Source organism: Vombatus ursinus, unplaced genomic scaffold (genome assembly GCF_900497805.2).
Source record: "Vombatus ursinus unplaced genomic scaffold, bare-nosed wombat genome assembly UNPS02010980.1, whole genome shotgun sequence".
NCBI classification, from domain to species: domain Eukaryota; kingdom Metazoa; phylum Chordata; class Mammalia; order Diprotodontia; family Vombatidae; genus Vombatus; species Vombatus ursinus.
Genome location: NW_020950758.1, coordinates 1,219,378 through 1,238,235, shown reverse-complemented (window position 1 = coordinate 1,238,235; position 18,858 = coordinate 1,219,378). Strand labels below are relative to the sequence as shown.

Genomic DNA, 18,858 nt, shown 5'->3' with positions numbered 1-18,858 from the left:
CAGAATACAAACATCCCCCTCAAATCTGGCCTGCAGGTGACCAACACCTCTTCTGAAGGAAGATTTCCTCTGGCCAGGTGCACAGAGACCTGGGGAAGGGGGAGAAAATAGACCTTGTCACAGCAGGCATTCCCTTTCTCCTTTTTTTGTCATTGATTTCCTGTCTCCGTCATTGCTTCGCTCTGGGCGTCAGAGGCTGGCTGGCATTCCTACTGACTTGCGGGAGGGCTCTTGGCAGACAACGAATTGCAAGGTTGACTATCGTGTCCATCCATTCAGCTCACTCCTGATGTTCTTACCTTCTCCTCCTGGCTTCTACCCAGGCTTCCCAGGGTTTCCAATGGGAGGGGCCTCTCCAGAACAGTTGAGCAGTGGTAAAAATACTCAGTGAGAGATCTGGGTTAAATAATACCAATAATAGCTAGCATTTTTATAGCACTTATGATGTGCTGGGTGCTGTGCTAAGCACTTCACAATTATTATCTCATTTCATGCTCACAACAACCCTGGGAGGTAGATGCTGTTATTATCCCCATTTGACAGATGAAAAAAACTAAGTCAGACAGAGGTTAAGTGACTTGCCCAGGGTCATATAGCTACTGAATAACAGAGACTGGATTTGCATTCAGGTCTTCCTGACTCTAGGGCTGATGCTTTATCCATTTAGCCCCCAGGTTTTCCCTGATTTTGAATCTCCGTTTGGCCATTGGTAAGATGTGGGTTGTATGGCCAGTTATCAGACCAGAGATTTAGAGCAGAATGGGACCTTAGAGGTCATTGAGAACACTCCTCTCTCTCTCCCCCCTCTCCCCCCTCAACACTTTACAGACGAAGAAACCGAACTGAGGAAAGTTAAATGACTGGTCTAGGATCTCACAGTTAGTGATACTCTGATCATAGAAGTATAGATCTAAAGAAGAGGTTTAACCTGGGCAATCTGAGGAAGACTACGATCCCTTTCTCAGAAGAATGGCTCTTAAAAATATTCTTTGAAGGAAATGCTGAATTTCAGCTAAAGGTTCATGAAAACAAAATTTTATTTTTTTCCTTTACAAGGTCATGGATCCCTTTATCCATGACAGGTTAAGAACTTGTCATCTAGAGCTTAGAAATCAATAGGTTCAAACCCTTCCTTTTACATTTGAGAAAACTGAAGCACAGAGATATTAAATGACTTGCCCAGGGTCACGTGGCTAGTAAGCATCTGAGGCAATATTTGAACTCAGGTTGTCATGATCCAAAGATCAGTATTCTATCCATTGCTTCACTAAGCACAGGATCTCACAACCTCAGAAATCAAAGGAAATTAAGAAGGCAGAGGTCTGAATCCCTATCTCCTTGAGAATCCTTTCCATAATATAGACAGAAAGTGGCCATCTAGTCTTTGTTAAAAGACATCTAGCAATGGGAAACCTAGGATGCCTCCCCAGCTATCAATCCCATTTTGGGATAGCTCTAATTTGGGGGATGTTCATCCTTATGTCTGGCCAAATTCAATCTGTTATCAGTCCTTCACGCTGTACAAACCTCAACTTTCTCATCCATAAGATGAGTATGATAATGTCAGCACTACCTATCTTCCATGGTAATCACAAGTTTGAAATGTAAGATTCTTGAGGGCAAGTTTTCAGTTTTGTCTTAGTAACCCCGGGCACTGGTCAGAGTATCTGGCACTTAGTAGTTAAGCAGTCAGCAAATATTTATTAAGCACTTACTGTATGCCAGGCTTAGTATGCTTAGTACTAGGAATAGGAATACAAGCTACAAGAAAGACAGTCCCTGCCTTCAAGGTACTTAGAGTCTAATGGGAGAAGACATGCATAAAAGGGAAATGAAAGGAAGGGTGGGCAGGGGAAGAAGACAGCCCTGTAGGAGCACAACAGAGCAGGCTGGAGAGTCAAGAGCATGACCAGTGGAGGAGTACTGAAATAAGCATGATTGGACAAGGCACTTGCTCAAAATGGCGGTCCCAGGAAGAACACACCAGTCCAAAGATGGGACCTCAGTGGAGAAACGATCTTCCAGGGTGAGAAAGCTGCCAGGGAACAGGAGAGCCCAGGAACTATGCCCAGAATGAGGATGGGCATGAGGATACTCTGGAACCACATGGCACTCACAGTGTATGAATCTGTAATCCATCTGTAAGACTGTCTTCCAGTTCCTGAAACATGAAGGTTTGTCCATTGTTACCAATGCGATTCAGTAAACATTTATTAAGTAGCCACTACATGCCAGTCATGGTGCTAAGGGCTTGGGATACAAAAAGAGGCGAAAGACACCACAGAGGAATATCACGTAAGAAATATTACAGGAAGGGCCCCTAGAGGTTACTTTGTCTCATCTCCTCATTCTTGGGTCCTTTGTTTATCTGCTTATTTTTTTCTTATTGATTTCTTTGCCTTTTACATTCCATTAATTTCTGAATATAGTCTTCATTTATCTCGTGCGTCATCCTTTGCAAAAAAGGTTTTAAAACAAATGAAAACTAAAACCAGAATTAAAAGCTCAACAAACCCAACCAGCACATGGGCCCCATCTGGCAGAGTATGTAATATTCTACATCCATACTCTCTCAACTGTACAATGAGGGGAGATGCCCCAAATTGGGTCATTATAATTACACATCGTTCCATTTCATTCTATTGGTCTTTCCATTGGCCTTGGTGTGTTCATTGCTTTCTTGACTATTTACTTCACTCTACATCGATCAGTGTAGCTTTCCTACACTTCTCTGAATTCTTCATATTCCTCCTTTTTTAGGGGGATATAATAGCCCGTTACATTCCTATACTGTGCATTTTTTTAATCCATTCTCCAACTGATGTGGTTCCATTTTGCTCATATGCGCTTAGCGGTTTGTTGTCTCCTCCATTCACTTAGGAATTCCACAAAGGCAGAGGCTATCTTTTGTCTCTCTATTTTTCCCCAGCACTTTTCCCCAGCACTGGGTATATAATAGGTGCTTAATAAATGTCTGTTGACTAACTGGACAGTAGGGAAACCAGCTAGGACACTATTATGATAGTGTAGGAGAGAGCTGCTGAGCTTCAAGACAGGTCTGTGCTTGGCTGAGTGGAGAGAAATGGGTACATGAGAAACATGCTGAGTGTATTGGCAGCTCAGGCCTTAAACCTCTGCCTCCAAACTCAGACTTCCAATCTCCCAGCCATGCTGGCTGTGAAAGCCCAGATAGTAAGGACCGGCCCTTTCCACTCTTTAAGCAGCAGGTGACAAACGTTTAGGAAAGGAAGAGCATAATTTGAAAAAGTCCCAGTTGGCCAATAATGAGGGAATATTGGCCACCTTCCCTAGAAATGAAGCAGAGGTATGGAATCTCTGGGTCAAATCCCCAGACACCAATTAAATGAAATGCCTCCTAAGTCCTGGGATATGAAAACATCTACCCTGTTTCATATTATAGAAACCCTCATTATTTCCCATATTTCCTTTTATCCCTCAGTGATAAAAGCCAGGTGGATATAAATGGTCTTTCCTGCCAGTTCTAGGGAGGGACCATTTTCCTGTAAGAGAGAAAAATGTAAAAGCATTATATAGTGGTGAAGGGAAACTTCAGTTATCCAGACATTGCCTGATTTTCTCTCTCCTCCCTCCTTTCCTTTCTCTCTCTTTCTCTCTCTCTCTCTCTCTCTCTCTCTCTCTCTCTCTCTCTCTCTCTCTCTCTGTCTCTCCATCTGTCTCTCTCTATCTCTCTCCCTCTCTTTTTTCTCTCTCTCCTTTGTCTCTCTGTGTCTGTCTCTCTTTCTCTCTCTCCCTCCCTTCTTTTCCTCTCTCCCTTCCCCATCTTCCCTTGTCGCCTTTCTCTCTCTCTCTCTCTCTCTCTCTCTCTCTCTCTCTCTCTCTCTCTCTCTCTCTCTCTCTCTCTCTCTCTCTCTCTCTCTCTCTCTCTCTTTCTCTCTCTCTCCCCCCTCCCCCTGCCAAAAGCAGGCTGAGGATTTCTTGGTTTGCTTTAATAATGACTTTATCCTTCAAAAAGCAGGGGCACTAAAGGATGAGCTCTATTGGCATCTCCATCCATCTTTCTGAGAGGACACATCTCACATTATGGGGACGATGGAGAAGAGTAGAATGTTACAGACTGTGCCAGGGGCTCTAAACATTAGAGTTGTGCACTTGCTTTTCAAAATTCTATTCTGATAATGCAAGCATTTATTAACATCCTAGTATGTTCCAGACACTGTACTGAGCACTGCAGACACAAAGTGAGTAAAACTTGGTTCCTGCCCTTGAGTTGTTCACATTCTAAGCTAAATGCTGGGAAGATAAATATAAGAAGAGAGAAGGCCCTGCCCTCAGGGATCCTCTGATGGGGGGGAGCTGACGGCCAGGGAACAGACCTTTGGGTTGGTGAGTCACAGAGATGGTGAGTGGATGAACAGGAGAGTAAATTGACATAGACTTTACAAAGGTAGCGGTACCATTGATTTGATTATCGCACCCAGAGCAAGAAGTAGAGGGTGGGAGTTAGAAGGGGTGACCTAGGGCTAGGCTTGTCAGATGGCAAGAAGGCCTGAATGGACAGGCACATGGCTGAGTGGGACAGAAGGGTCAGGGGTGATTTGGTGTCTGCCCATAGTCCCATTGCTAACGTGGGGCACGAGCAGGTCTTGATCCCCTGTCTTCCTAACTCCACTATTCAATGCTACTTCTACACCACAGTTTTAAGTTCTTTTAAATTATGTGTTCTATAAGTAAATGGGATAATATATGTAAAACCCTCTGCAAACCTCAAAGTGCCAGGCGTTGACTGTTATTACTTTCACAGGCATGATGATGTTTTATACTAAATGAAGTCTATTAAATATAGCAGATACTCGGAGACAGAATGGACTTTGAGACCAGCTAATCCAGCTGGCACTTAAACAAGAACCCCCCCTAACATATGTGAGCCTCTTCATTGCCCAGATTATTCCATTCATTTATTTGTATCTCCAGAGTCTAGCACAGTTCCTGGCACATTGCTGGCACTTAACAAATACTTGTTGATTGATTGGCGATCTGATTAGGGAAGGGGAGTATAGCCTGAGGCTGGGAATTCCTCCCTCTCTTCATTTAAAACATTGTCTTCTAAGTTTCCTTTCACATCCCCTCCAGGCTTTTTTAAAATTAAGTAGTGAGTGTTTAAATAGTTAAAACTAGCAAAGAGGACTTTAAAAATCATGTGGCATTTTACCTTTTTTTTTCCAAGAATGGAATACTGACACATTATAGATAAATGAAATTGGTTGACATTTTAAAGGAATCATCCGAGAAAAGACCCTGAAGAATGTTGAAAATCACCATTGAGCTGGCCAGTCTTAGCAGAGATGACGTTCTAGGTGCCATAATAATCAGGATCAGAAAAAACTAAGCCTAGATACACAAATAGAATTCCCTCATGTTTTTTCAACAGGAATTTAGAGAGCCAAAAGGCAGTCTCCTGATTAGCATTTAATTGCTGAAACTTCTGAAAGCCATAGAATTGAGGGGATGTTTCCGCAAATCCAGAAAATAGGGAAGAAGCCAATTAAGTCCGGCTTTCCCTTATCAGAATCCTTTCTCATACCTAAAAACATCTAGACCAACAAATATGGCAATCAACAGCTCAAAGAAATTATTTTAGAAGGAGAAAAGAAGAGCTTTTGCAAACTATAAAATAATATCTCTGCTTTTAAAAATCCTGTGCATGAATTGTTGGGAAGGTTAATTTTGTGGGAGGAGTGCTAAACATGGATTTAGGAGACTTGGGCTCAAGTCTTGCCTGGGACACTTAGGATTATATATTTTGAGCTGGAAAGAACCTTAATCTAGATCAATTTCCTCACCTGATGGATGAAGAAAGTGAGATGCAGAAGTAAAGTGGTTTCCCCAATTCCACATAATAAGTGACAAAGCTAGGATCTGAACTCAGATCCCATGACTTCAAGTCCAATCAACTCTACATAGTAGCTCAGTGTCTACTTCCTACTTGTATCCTCACCTGTAAATTAGGGTAATATTCTCTAATGGAAATCAGTCCAGGAGGGTTGGGAAGCTCTGGAAAGAACTGCTAAAGACACAAACAAACTCTTCTAAAGCTTTAGGGGGAGGAGAAGCCTTGTCAAAAAGGACAAATGTGAGTAAACACAAATCTGAGCAACAAGGTCACATAAGAAAAGAAGGAAATAAAGAAGGGAAGGAAGAGAAAGAAAGAAAGGAAGGAGGGAAGGAAGGAAGGAAGGAAGGAAGATGGAAAGACAGGAGGAAAGAAAGATGGAAAGACAGTAGGAAAAAAGAAAAACAGAGGAAAGGAGGGAAGGAAAGAAATAAGGAAGGAAAGAAGAACAGGAGAAAATGAAGGAGGAAAGGGAGGGAGGAAAAGGAGAAAGGAAAGCAGGGAAGGAAGGGAGGAAGGAAAAAAAGAAGGAAAGAAGGAAAAATCAGCAAGATGGCATCTTCATAGGTCTTAAGGCAACCAGATTTTGGGGAAATGATTTTCCTCCAATCTCCCCTGGGGCTTTGAATATGTATTTTCACCTTGAAAATTGTGTTCTCCTCCTCCTCCCTCTTCATCAAGACTGCTGGCTCAAGATTGTCTTTGTCTATGTCTTTGGGGGAGGTGGGGATGGGAGGGAGGAATTACACAGAGCTATTCCCAAGCCAGCAGGTACCCTAATTGCTGCCTTTATCCAATGTTCCTGCCGTTCATAAAGGCATCAGGGAAGAGCTCCCCCTTCCCACCTTCTGGTGGGGGAGGGGGGTCCTGGTGTGCACATGGCTAATGCACACTGCGGGGGGAGCGGGCTAGTTCTCAGAGTAGTCTCTGTTCCTTACGTCAGCGGGCCTGCTGCTAGGAAGTGCCATTGATTCGCTGACTCCCTGGCTCCAGCCTTGAGGAGATGGGGTTTCTCTCCAGCCTCCCTTTGTCTGCTGCTTTAAGTGGCATTGATTCCTCCGCATCCTGTTTCGTGAAGAGACCAGGGATGGGGGCCTTTCCCCAGCATCACTCCTGTGGGGGTGATTGTCTCAGGTGATGAGTGGGGAGCCCTTTGTGAAGAGGTAGAATTGATTGGCCATTTGGGAAGCCGGCTGAGCTGGCTTCCCTCCTGCAGCAGCAGCCGGCGTCTCTGAGTACAGGGATGCTGAAAGAGGCTTTCACCCACTGCTCCCTGATGAAGCTTCTGACCACAGACTCTAAGCATATGATCCATAAATTGTAACTTTGCTTCCAGCTGCCCAACTTATTTTAGATGTTTTCTGGCAACTTCTCAGCCTTGAGATCAAAGTATCTTAGTATTGGAAGGGTCTGTTCTCATCACTCCTGTGCTCAAGAAGCTGTAGGGGCTCTGTGCTGCCTCTAGAGTAAAATTCAAACTCTCCACTTGACACACAAAAGTCTGATTCATAGTCTGGCTACACTCTTTCCTTTGCATACACATTACTCCCCTGCATTCGCTCTTCATGGATACAAAATGTCTTATCTCGCGTTCCCCAAACAGGACGATCCATTTCCTTCCGCCATGTTTTTGGGTCCTCAGCACCTAGGGCCGTTTATGGAATGGTATAAGCGCTGAATAAACATTTATTGAACCAAGTACTGAGATTTCCCATCTTCCCATCCTAAGGTGTGTGTGTGTGTGTGTGTGTGTGTGTGTGTGTGTGTGTGTGTGTTTGTGAGTGTGTGTGTGTTTTACCTCAGCTCTCATTCTAAATTTTATTCAAATCTACAAGCATACATTAAGTAACTACAATGAACTCTGCCACCCTAACTTGCCATCCTAAGTAATATCCTAAGGTCTATAGCCATGAAAAATGGCACACCCCTTGCCCTCAAGTAGCTTATATCCTAATTAATATAGCAGTTCTCTAAACGAGTGCTCTATTTCACCAGCAGACTGTGTAAGTTCCTTGAGAACTAGGATAGAATCTTAAGGCTTTCATCTGGAACGAATGTTAGAAGGCAGCTTGTCTGCTTTGTATCTAAACAAGGCAAGAATTCCTGACTACGACTCACCTAAGAAGTAATAGCTGAGCCCCTGTCTGAATTGCCAATGAGGAGAGTAGCCTTGCCCTTGCCTTTACAAAAACAGCTGTCTCCTTTTGGACAGTGCTAATCATCAGGCAGGTTTTTCCTTATATCAAGTCTAAATCTGTACCTCTGCATTTTCCACCTGTATTTACTAGTTCTAATCCCTGGAACCAAGAAGCACAAGTCTAATTTCTTTTCCCCATGACAGCCTTTAAAATACTTAGAGATCGTTATCATGCCTCCCCACCCCTCCTCACAGGTCATCTGTTGTCTAAATATCCCCACTTCTTTAAAATGATGCTTCTATGACATAGTCTACAATCCCCTCCCTATCTTGGACATTTAATAGAACAAAGAAATGGGACAGATGAAAACGGTGGTGATGAGGATGAGGATGATGGTGTTCATATTCGTGGCTATCCAATTCCACTCCAAAGCATGTCCCTAAGATCACTGCTTTGTAATATCTGCCCAAGTAACCAAATAATTTCAGGTTAATACGTGAGACATTTTTTAGCCTGTATCTCCCCACCTTGCCCATTCTGGAAGTGCAGGAGTTATACATGGGCCAATCCCAGATTGGCACAGGATCTTTGACCTGCTTTGTTCCTGACCTGGGCTGCTTCTCCTCTCCTTAGGCAGCTGGGTGACTTCAAGCAAAGAACAATTCAGTCTGTCTGAGAGTCAATCTTATTGATTCACATAGGACTTGTCCATCTATGTTATTTTGCCTTCTGAGGCTGCCAGGTATGTGTGTCATGATTTCCAGAAGAGTCGTCAAGCAGTTGCTCTGAATGAAAATGCCATGTTCTCAACCATTTTGATGTTCAAAGATATCAAGAGAACACAGGAAGTTAGAATGGGGTGTGTTGGGGAGGGGACAGGATTTTAGGAGATAGAACATAGAATTATAAAGCTGTGAAGGACCTTGACATAGAACATGGAATAGAAAATCCAGGAGGAATCATGACACATAGAACCTCACAGCTGGATGGTATCTTAGAATATAGAAAATGGACTCAGAGATGGAAGGGACCTTAGAACAAAGAATATGGTATAAAAGAGCTCAGAATGTTCTTAGAACATAGAACACAGTACCACGATTGGGTGGTACTTTAAAGCACAGGACAAAAGAATGTGGGCATTGGAAAGGACTTCATATGAGAACAGAGAATGGCAGGGCTGAAGCATGAGAATAGCTCAAGCTCAGCATGCCTGGAGCTGAGTGCTCCATCATTCCTTCTAAAACCGATCTTTCCCATATTCTGGTCTTTTTTCAAACTTAAAAGCTCATAGCCGTCCTTGATTCTTCTCTCTCCTGTGTTGCTGAGAAGGCACGGCATTTCTCCCTTCTTACTCTCTCCACTCCTGGTGACAATGATCAACTCATCACCTCTGTCTTGAATATCAGCTCTCAATTCCAATAGCCTCTATCAAATCTCCCTGCCTCCAATGATACATTATCCACAACCATATCATTCCTTGCTGAACATAAATAAAAGATAAATTAAACATAGACAGACATGTATGTATACGAACATACTCAAACAGATAATAAACTGTATTTTTGACTCCCTATTGCCTCTAGGCAAAAATGAAAATGAATTACCCAGGCTTTTCATCCCCTCTATAATATGGTTCCTCCTATATTTCCAGATGTTTTGCCTATCATGTACTACGTAGGAACCAAACAAGTCTATTAGATAGTCTGTAAACTCAACATTGTCTGACTCTAGGAATGTTTCCCATTTGTGGAATGACGAGTTTCTTTGTTTGGAGATTTTTGCTGTCATTAAGGTTCGATCTGTCTTTTTGCAATGTCCAGTCATTGCTCTTACTTCTGATTCTTGGAGCCAAAGACAATGTATCTAGTTTTTCTTCCATATGACATTCTTGAGAAGAGAACACCTGGGAAAATCATAGAGCTGTCTTCAAGAAAAGTCATCATTCAGATGAGTTTAGGCTCGTCCTTTTTGTGTTCCAAGGAGAGATCTAGGAGCAATAGTCTTGATGTCCCTCATTATCCTACTTACTTTTGTCTGTATTGTCTCCATCTTATCAATGGACTTCCTAAGATATGGGTTTCAACAGAACATCACACTCCTCACATGTTCTGACTAACCGAGGCACAGTTCAAATCCTTTCTCTGCCGCTTACTACCTGTGCATATTTACTCACTTCCCACTTCCTGGCCTCGGTTTTCTTATCTGTCAAATCTAGATAGTACTTTCTAAAGCCCCTTCCAGCTTCCTTTCCTCACTCGTTCTGGACACTACACTTCTTTGCAGATCAAAAGGGGAGAGAGCTGTTTCTGAAGAGAGAGGCTGCCAAACAGGGATGGCAGCCTTGGGAGGAAGACAGATGCCGACAGGAAACAGTACAGGAAGCCCCCATCGTCCCCAGCTCTGTGGGCAGACAGCCAACAAGCTGTTCACTCCAATCCAACGGCCCAAGCCATGCAGAAAGCAAACTTATATAGAGTTTTAAACAAAGTATCAATGTAATGCAAAGGGGAGACACCACCAAGGTAAGGTAGACAGAGGGGAAGGCTCAACCAATGAAATGATGGCCTAATAAGCAATGAGGAATGAGGGCAGAAACCTGGGAAGCCTAACTCTAATTATGTCACAGCAGGCTAATGTCTGGGGAGGACAATTCCTAGTCTCTCGAGCAGTCGAACCTTGGCATATGTACAAGTTGGAGGCCAGGCTCAATGGCTTTTGCAGGCTCACCCTTTTTTAATGGAGCTGGTTCACGGTGTTTGTTTTTTTTAATTCACATGTAACACTCGACAATCCACCAAAGAACAGCAACACAAGCTCTTTTGCCTTTAAATGATGCTTCCTCCAATTTGTACTCTTTCAACTGTAAGACTTGACTTCACATGGATCTCAATTTTTCTCTTACTGGAATTTGCCTATCATTCTAGCCTGTGAAGATTGTTTTATTTTTGGTTCCTGCCTATTTCATCCAATATCCTAGCTCCATACAATCTTTAAATTATCTGTAATGATGACACCCATATTTTCATACAAGTCAGTGATAAAAATGTTCAATCCTACAAGGTCACAAGCAGATCCCTGGAGTACTCCAGTAGGGACCTCTCTAGTTGGTGACATTGACCCCTTCATAACTACTTTATTTTTTGTGAATGGTCAGTAAACGTGTTTTGAATCCACCTAACTATACTATTACTGCCTAGTACCCATTTCTACACTTGTCTACATAGAAAACCTTAGAAGCTTTACTAAATGCATTGATGAAATCTAGGTTAATTAATCTATTACTTCATTCCTCTGGCAAATAATGGAAATGAGTTGAATCTGGTATGGTCTGCTCTTGATGAAGCCATACTCACCCTGAGTTATCATCTCTGCCATTTCTACATACTCACAAGCCAACTCCTTCATAGGGCATTTTATTTTTTTTTCTAGGAATATAAATTAAGCTCATCAGAATTCACTTTATGGGTGACATCCACTTTCTTTACCTCAATAGTAATACATTTACCCTTACTTAGTCCTGTGGCACTTTACTCATTCTCTGTATTCATGACTCTGTATTCATTTATCTGTATTATCCATCAATCCTTTAAGTATCCAATAATATATTTAAATGGCATTTGATGATGACATCATAGAGGGCAGCAAGGTGGACCCTTATCTTGGGTATCAGCTCTCTAAAAACCATTTTATTTTATTTTGTCAAGTTCTAGGATCCCTCGACTTGTTAGAAAATCATTGAAGCAAAAAGAGTTGAGTAAGTCTGCCTTCAATTTATTTTGTAGTATTATAACCACAGCTCTCTTATTCAGAGACCTTGGATCATAGGACCATATGTTTAGAACTAGAAGGACTTTTAGGAGCCATCTCATCCAATACCCTCATTTTACCAGTAAGAAATCTGAAGTTCAAAGTAGTTAATTAATGTGGGCAAGATCTTAAGACTAATAAGTGCTTGAGGCAATATTTGAACTCATATCTTCCTGACCCCAAGTCCAGTGCTCTATTCACCATGTCAACTAGCTGCCTTTTTCTCCATACGCCTAAAAATCCCTTTTTGTTGTCCTTATCATTCTCTGTCAATGGGAACTGAGTTTTAACACTCCTGACATTGTTTAGGCAGGATTGAGCTATACATTTAATATCTACCCTTGATTCCTTGGTCTCTTACCTTCTTAATGTGCTCTTTTAAAAAATTTGTAAATGAGTTGGTCACTGAGGGAGCTCCTTGTGCATCCACATCTTTCTCCTTTGATTGCTTTCCCTTTTCTTCCTCATTTCACCTTCAAACATAGAACACAGAAAATCAGAGATGGAAGGGAGAGCAGAAAACATCTAGCCCCAACCTCTAATCTTACAGTTGAGGAAATTAAAGCCTAGAGAAATTAGAGGATTTGTCCCAATGACAGTCAGGACTGAGTTTAGAAACTTGCTCCAAGTCCTTCTCCTATACCAATACTTCAGCCTTGTGCTGTTTAGATATGGAAGACTGGAACTGTCCTAACAACAGTAATATTTATAGAGACCCAATGATGGATGGGCCCAGCACCCAAGGAGAATGAGTTAGACAGGGTGTCGTAGAGTTGAAGGGACTTTCATTTCCTTTCTAACCTACTTCCCTCATTATGCAGATGAGTGAGCTGAGTGTCAGGGATGGTGTAATTCAATCCTAACCTCACAATCAGTAAATAACAGACCCAGAATTCTAACCTAAGTCCTCTGAATCCAAATATATCCCCCTCCCTCCCCTTTCACCAAGCTGCCTTGAACACAGCACAGTCCTCTTCATAATTATCTGAAAGGTCAATGGATAAGAAAAAAAATCCCATTAGAAAGAATAACTATACCTGGCTGGATCATTACCTGCTCTTTGCTTATGTTGCATCCTCAGGCCACAGACTGAGAAATATGTGTGTTGTCTTCTAGGGAAAAAAAATTGTTGTTGTTGCTGGTGGTGGTGGTGGTTTGTTTGTTTTCTGGGTGCTTAGGTCTTGGCCACACCCCTTCCTTTACCCTGGTGCCCCACCCCCTTTTTAGTGCTGCTTTTGTTCTGAAATCCTCCATATCCTGAATGTTCTCTTCCAGGGCAACAACCCTCCAGGTTCCTGGCTGCAGCATTTCCCTGCCTGGCATGTCCTCATAATTATGGGTCACCAAGTGAATGAGCCTGAGTGGAACCCCACAGCACCTAACCTGTCTCCCCATCAGGAGCAGCATCACAGTCCCTGTCACTCAGGTTCACCTACCTCCTCCCAGGCCTCTCTGATGCTTCCATCAGTCAGCCAACAAGTGCCTTCCTGTAGGGAAACTCCCTCCCCTCTGCATACTGAAACCCATGTATTGTGCTCTCCTGTGCCCAACCCTGAATATCTCCCCATGCTTTTCCGTAGCAATACTTTTTCAGCCTATTTTTTCCAAGTGTGAAAGTACAGTTCTATGGGGCGGTGTTATTTAATCATGTTTGATTACAGATGCTACACAGTTCTGTCCATTAGTACTTTGTATGCACTGCCACTGGGTCCAGACTAACTGCGGGCCCACATAATGATGAAGTTCACTTTGAAGTGATATTGGTGGAAACCTCTTAATGCCCACATGCTTCTACTTCCTTGCAGAAGGCCCATTTTAGTATGTGCTGGCATGCCTGGAGTGTGGTCTATGGGGAAGTTGAGGGAGATTTCATGGAAATCTTTCTAGCATGATTAGGTTGTTCGACTTTCCTCCATGGGGACTAGAATGGAATGGCCCCTGTCACTTTTGGAGGGAGCACCAACCTCTGGATACTGTTTTTCCATCTCAGCTCATTATCCACAATTAAAGCTGTCATAGAATGCTTGGCGGTAGAAGGAAAGCATGAAGGAAAGGAGTCATCGGGATGCAAGTAACTCAGTTGGCATAAGCCGCATCCCACCCCTACCTTTGTAAGTTGAGCAAAATGGAGAGGAAAGTGGGTTTGAATCCTCTTTCTGCCACTTACTATTGGTGGGACCTTGGCCAAAGTTATCTGACCTCTCTGGGCCTCATTTCCTCATCTCTAAAATGAGAAGGATGAACTCTAACATCCCTCCCAGCTCCAGATCTATGGTGTGTGTGTGTGTGTGTGTGTGTGTGTGCGTGGTGATCTTGGGGGTAAAAGAGAACATTTCTTCTATATGCATAGCTATAGAGACCCTCATTCAAGATTCTTCCCAGTAATCATATTAACAGTTGATATTTTTGTCTCATTTTACAACACAGCTTTCTCACAGTGTGCCCTGTGAGAAAGAGACTTTAAGTAGTATGATAGACATTTTTCATAAGAGGAAACTGAGGATTCAGTGAGGCTCAGAAAGGATCAGTGACCTACCCACAGGTAAATTTAGCTGATGGCTGATCAGTGGGAACCTAAATCCAAGTCTTCTGAATCCAAGAACAGTACTCCTTCACAGGATCATAGCTCTAAATCTGGAAGACAAGGGGAAGCAACAATTGTTCTTAAAAAAGAAAAAGACCTGGGATCAGTTCACAACTCCATCAAAAATGCAAAACAGATAGATAGATAGATAGATAGATGAAAGACCTGGGAGCTTTATTACACTCCACACTCAATATGAGTTAACTGTGTTGTGACAGCCACAATACCAATGGGGTCTTCAGCTTCACTGAGAGGCACCATGTCCAGAAGGAATGCTCCTGTTGAATTCTCCCTTTTTCAAACCCCATCTGGAGACTCCTGTCTTCATTTCTGGGCACTGCAGTTTGAGAATTGAACTGGATAGACTAGAGAGACTCCATGGGAGGGTAATGAGAATGGTCATCGAGGTGATAAGCATTTATTAAATGCCTATTATGTACCAGGCTCTTTGACAAGTGCTATGGCCACAAATACAGTCAGAAAAAGAGACAGTGATTGCTCTCAAAATGTTCACATTCTAATGGGGGAAGACGATAAGTAAGAGGGAGGCAGAAGGGTGGGGAGGTGGTGAAATAATTTGATTCCATATCATATAAGAATTGGTTGTAGCAAGTGAAGAGGTTTAGCCTGAAGAAGAGAAAACACAGGAGACATGACAGTGTCCTCAACTCCCCAGCAGAACCAGGGAAGAAGAGACAAGGAGGTGCATTTAGCCTTGGTTGTGTCAGGAACACAAAGCAAAGCAAATCACCAACCACCACCACCACCAAACCTTCCTAAGCATGACAGCTTCCCAGAAGTGGAATGGACTTCTTCAAGAGGGTGAGGGCTTCCACTCCTTGGAAAACTTCAAAAGCAGAGGTGGGACGACCATTGAAGTGGATGTTATTGTGGAGAGATTGTTCATTTGTGGGTTGGTCAAAATGGCTGCTGACTTCTGTTCTGGCTTGCAAATTCTGGGACTCTGGTCATGTGCTTTAAATCACTCATTTTGCTGCACAAGAAGAAGAATAGACAGGTGAGGTAACTTGGACGGCTCACACTGGTAGCAAATGACAGAGGCAGATTTCTAGCCTTGGTCTTCAAACTCTTAATAAAACATTATTTCTCCTACACTAATATAACCATTCTCTCTCTCTCTTTTTCTCTCTCCATATATATGTATATATGTCTATACGAACACACATGCGTGTATCTCCATATATACATATATGTATGTATCTAGTTATGTAAATACTGGTGCATTGAACATGGGTGTAAGGAGGCTTATCATACAGATGGCAGGGGATTTTTCTCATTCCCATTGAGAACAGAATGAGAGGAGATGTCCTTTATCACATTTAGGGATTTAGGTTATGGGTAAAGAGAGGTATGGGTCAAGATAGAGAGTCATCAGATGGAGATGGAATAGCCATTATCTTTTGAGCTCTTTAGTGAATAAGAACAAATCTGATTGGGATCAATGTCTTTGACTGTTGTTTTATTAACCCTAATCAAAATTGTGAGTCCAAAATTTCAGTTCTGTATCTGCCAGTGATTCTTTGTGTGAACTTGACCAAATTACTTTTATTCTGTGAGAAGTCATAAGAGAAACGTCAGGGTTGGATGAAAAGAATCTAAACTTGATGTCACGCTTTAAGGTTTTCAAAGGACTTTACAGATACAATCTACTTTAAGATTCATGACAACCCTCTAAGTAAGATGCCTTTATGATCCTATTTTTACAGATGAGGACACTGAGGCTCAGGGAAATGAAGGCTCACACAGCTAGTGCCAGAAATGGTGATTTGAACCCAGGTTCTCCTTAGTCCAATTCTAGTACTATTTTCACTATCACGATTTCTCTTGTACATCTAGGCTAGTCAAGTTTGGGATTTCAAGGAACACGAATATTCATCAGGCATTCTAGTTGTCCATCTGTGTGTCCATCTTTCCTCTGGGTGAAGGACTTGGTCCAACTGACCTGCACCAGCACCTTTCAGCTCCAGGGTTTTCTTCTACAACTGAACAATACCAGATGGCCATTTTACTCTATTCATTACTTTTTTCTGTAAAAATTGATTTATTCCACTATGATTTTTTTTATTGTTCAAACATAGCCATAGTCAAATCCAGAAAGACTTCATGGCTAGAAGGGATAAAAATCTGCTCAAATTTCCCTAGCATTCCTGTGATTATCCCCTGGAGTCTGTGCTCAAAGTAGGGGCAAGGGATCACAGGAATTCAAATCTTATTTCCTATAGAAGCCATAGCCTAGCAGGCATATTTGCCCTAAACATATATGATGCAGAATGCAAAGGGAGATATTACTGGGGATTGGTCACATATAACTATGGCTTTGTACATTGATACACTTTTATGTTTGGAGAGGACAGACACATTTGTGGGTGTATATATATGTATGTATGTGGATATGTACATATATATTCACATATACATAGTCATATATAGATATACACATTATATATATATATATATGTATGTATATATTTCTATAGATAGAGAGAGAGAGACAGAGAGGCAGAGAGTCAGAGAGAACAGAGAGAGAGAGGGACCAAGAGAAACAACTCTGGAAAATAAGCCATTGTACCTGAGGTTTTTGACAATATATGTAGCATTCTCTATCCAAGAATATAAAGTGAGGAATTAAAGGATTTGGGTTCTCTTACTGGCTCCATTTCCCCCACTCCAGCATTGACTCTAGAATCCTGTGTTCTGTGTTTTGACAGGCTATGTTCTCATGTCCTTTCCTCAGTTCAGAGTCAGTGTTCTGTGTTTTAAATTCCCTTCTAGTGATGGACTTCTACATTCTAAGGCACGTCTCTGCTCTAATGTTCTGTGTTGCCTATTACAATGTCTTTTTTTCTAGAGATAACTTTCTGAATTCAATATTCTATGGTCTCTCCTGGCTCTGACACTCTACAGAATTTTCTTCATCTTGGTCTAGCTCTATTTGAGTTGACTTTTGAGTTGACTTCATTTTATAGACATCTCTTAGGCATAGACCATATGGGAGAATATATGCATATATGTTGTCACTGAATCCCAGCTAATATCCCCAGCAGGGAAAAACAATTAGCAAATCCACTCCTTATCCTGTGTTTGAACTTCAAACAAATGCTAATCCCTTCTTTCACTGCTGAGCTGTGCCTTCATTATAAGCTATTAAGGCCCATTAATAAAGGAAAGTGTTTGGATTTCTCCAGGAGCTGAAATTCGCACATTTCCAGGGGTACCAGGAAGTCAAGATCAGTGAATACTCTCAGATGGAAACACCTGCCACCCAGCACCTCCTTCAAGCCCATTAACATCCAGCTTCTGAAATACTAGAATAAAGAAAAAGCTCCATTGGGATTCTGATTACTGTTATTTCCTTCAGGATTTTAACCAGGAGCTGTTAGCTGTCTTAGGAAAAAACCCATGGCTGCAAGGTGGGGGTAGGAGGGTGAAATTTCAGGTTTACTGGTTAATTAAGGATTAGCCATCATGTCCATTTTTCCAAGTCTTTGTAAACATGTCCTGGGGCCTGTTAGCTATAAGAAGTCCTTAAGGGTTATCTATCCAGACCCCTCATTTTACAGAAGAAGTCATGTTGCTTGGCTCTAACACCCTTCAGGTAATCCCTCTATCAGACTGACTTCAATTTCCAGAGATGGTTAAGTTACAGTCATGCAGGAAATCAGTAGCCATCACTTCCTTAAATCTCAGATTTGGAAGAGACCTCAGTGTAGTAGAGTTAAGATTTACGTTCAGGTCAGAAATGTATAGGTCTTATCAAGTCAATAGTCATTTATTAAGTGCCTAGTATGGGCAGCTAGGTGGGACAGTGGATAGAGCACCGGCTCTGGAGTCATTAACACTCATCCTCACGAGTTCAAATCATGCCTCAGACACTTGCTAGCTGTGTGACCCTGGGTAAGTCACTTCACCCTGTTTGCCTCAGTTTCCTCATCTGTAAAATGAGCTGGAGAAGGAAATGCCAAACCTCTCCAGTATCCTTGCCAAGAAAACTCCAAATTGACTCACAAAGATTCAGAAACCACTGAACAAGTGCCTGTTATGTGCCCATCGAGACTCTCCCTACATAACAACAAGAGGGCAATACCATCAGCTCTCACCATATCACAATAATAGCTAGCATTGAAATGGCATGTTAAACTTTGGCAAGTATTTTATATCTGCTCCCCCATGATTCTCACAAAAGCCCTGAGAAGTTGGTGATCATATGAATCTTCATTTTACAGATAAGGAAACTGGGATTCAGACAAGTTAAGTGACTTGCTCAGGGACGCACTGCAAGCAGTTATCTGAGGTTAAATCTGAACTCAGGTCTTTCTAACTCCAGATCCAGAGCTCTATCCTTTAAACCATAGTGTCCTTCCTTACGAGACTGCTTGAGAGCCAAATGAAACAAGGAAGGTGAAGTATTTTGCTATCGTAAGGTACTTTTTAAATTT

General features: G+C 42.1%; 1 long non-coding RNA gene across 2 annotated transcripts in view; it reads right to left on the bottom strand.

The window, feature by feature from the left end:
- Positions 1-1,019: 1,019 nt before the first annotated feature.
- The window catches only part of LOC114038360, a 32,561-nt gene continuing 14,722 nt past the window's right edge, over positions 1,020-18,858 (bottom strand). Inside the window, exons 2-6 of one of the 2 annotated variants that reach the window (XR_003568561.1) lie at positions 14,629-15,395; positions 14,354-14,451; positions 12,871-12,929; positions 12,179-12,290; positions 1,020-2,161 (exon numbers count right to left, since the gene is read on the bottom strand). This is a non-coding gene — a long non-coding RNA (uncharacterized LOC114038360). Of the gene's footprint in view, positions 2,162-12,178; positions 12,291-12,870; positions 12,930-14,353; positions 15,396-18,858 lie in introns of both variants that reach the window. The other variant, XR_003568560.1, reaches the window with a different exon arrangement.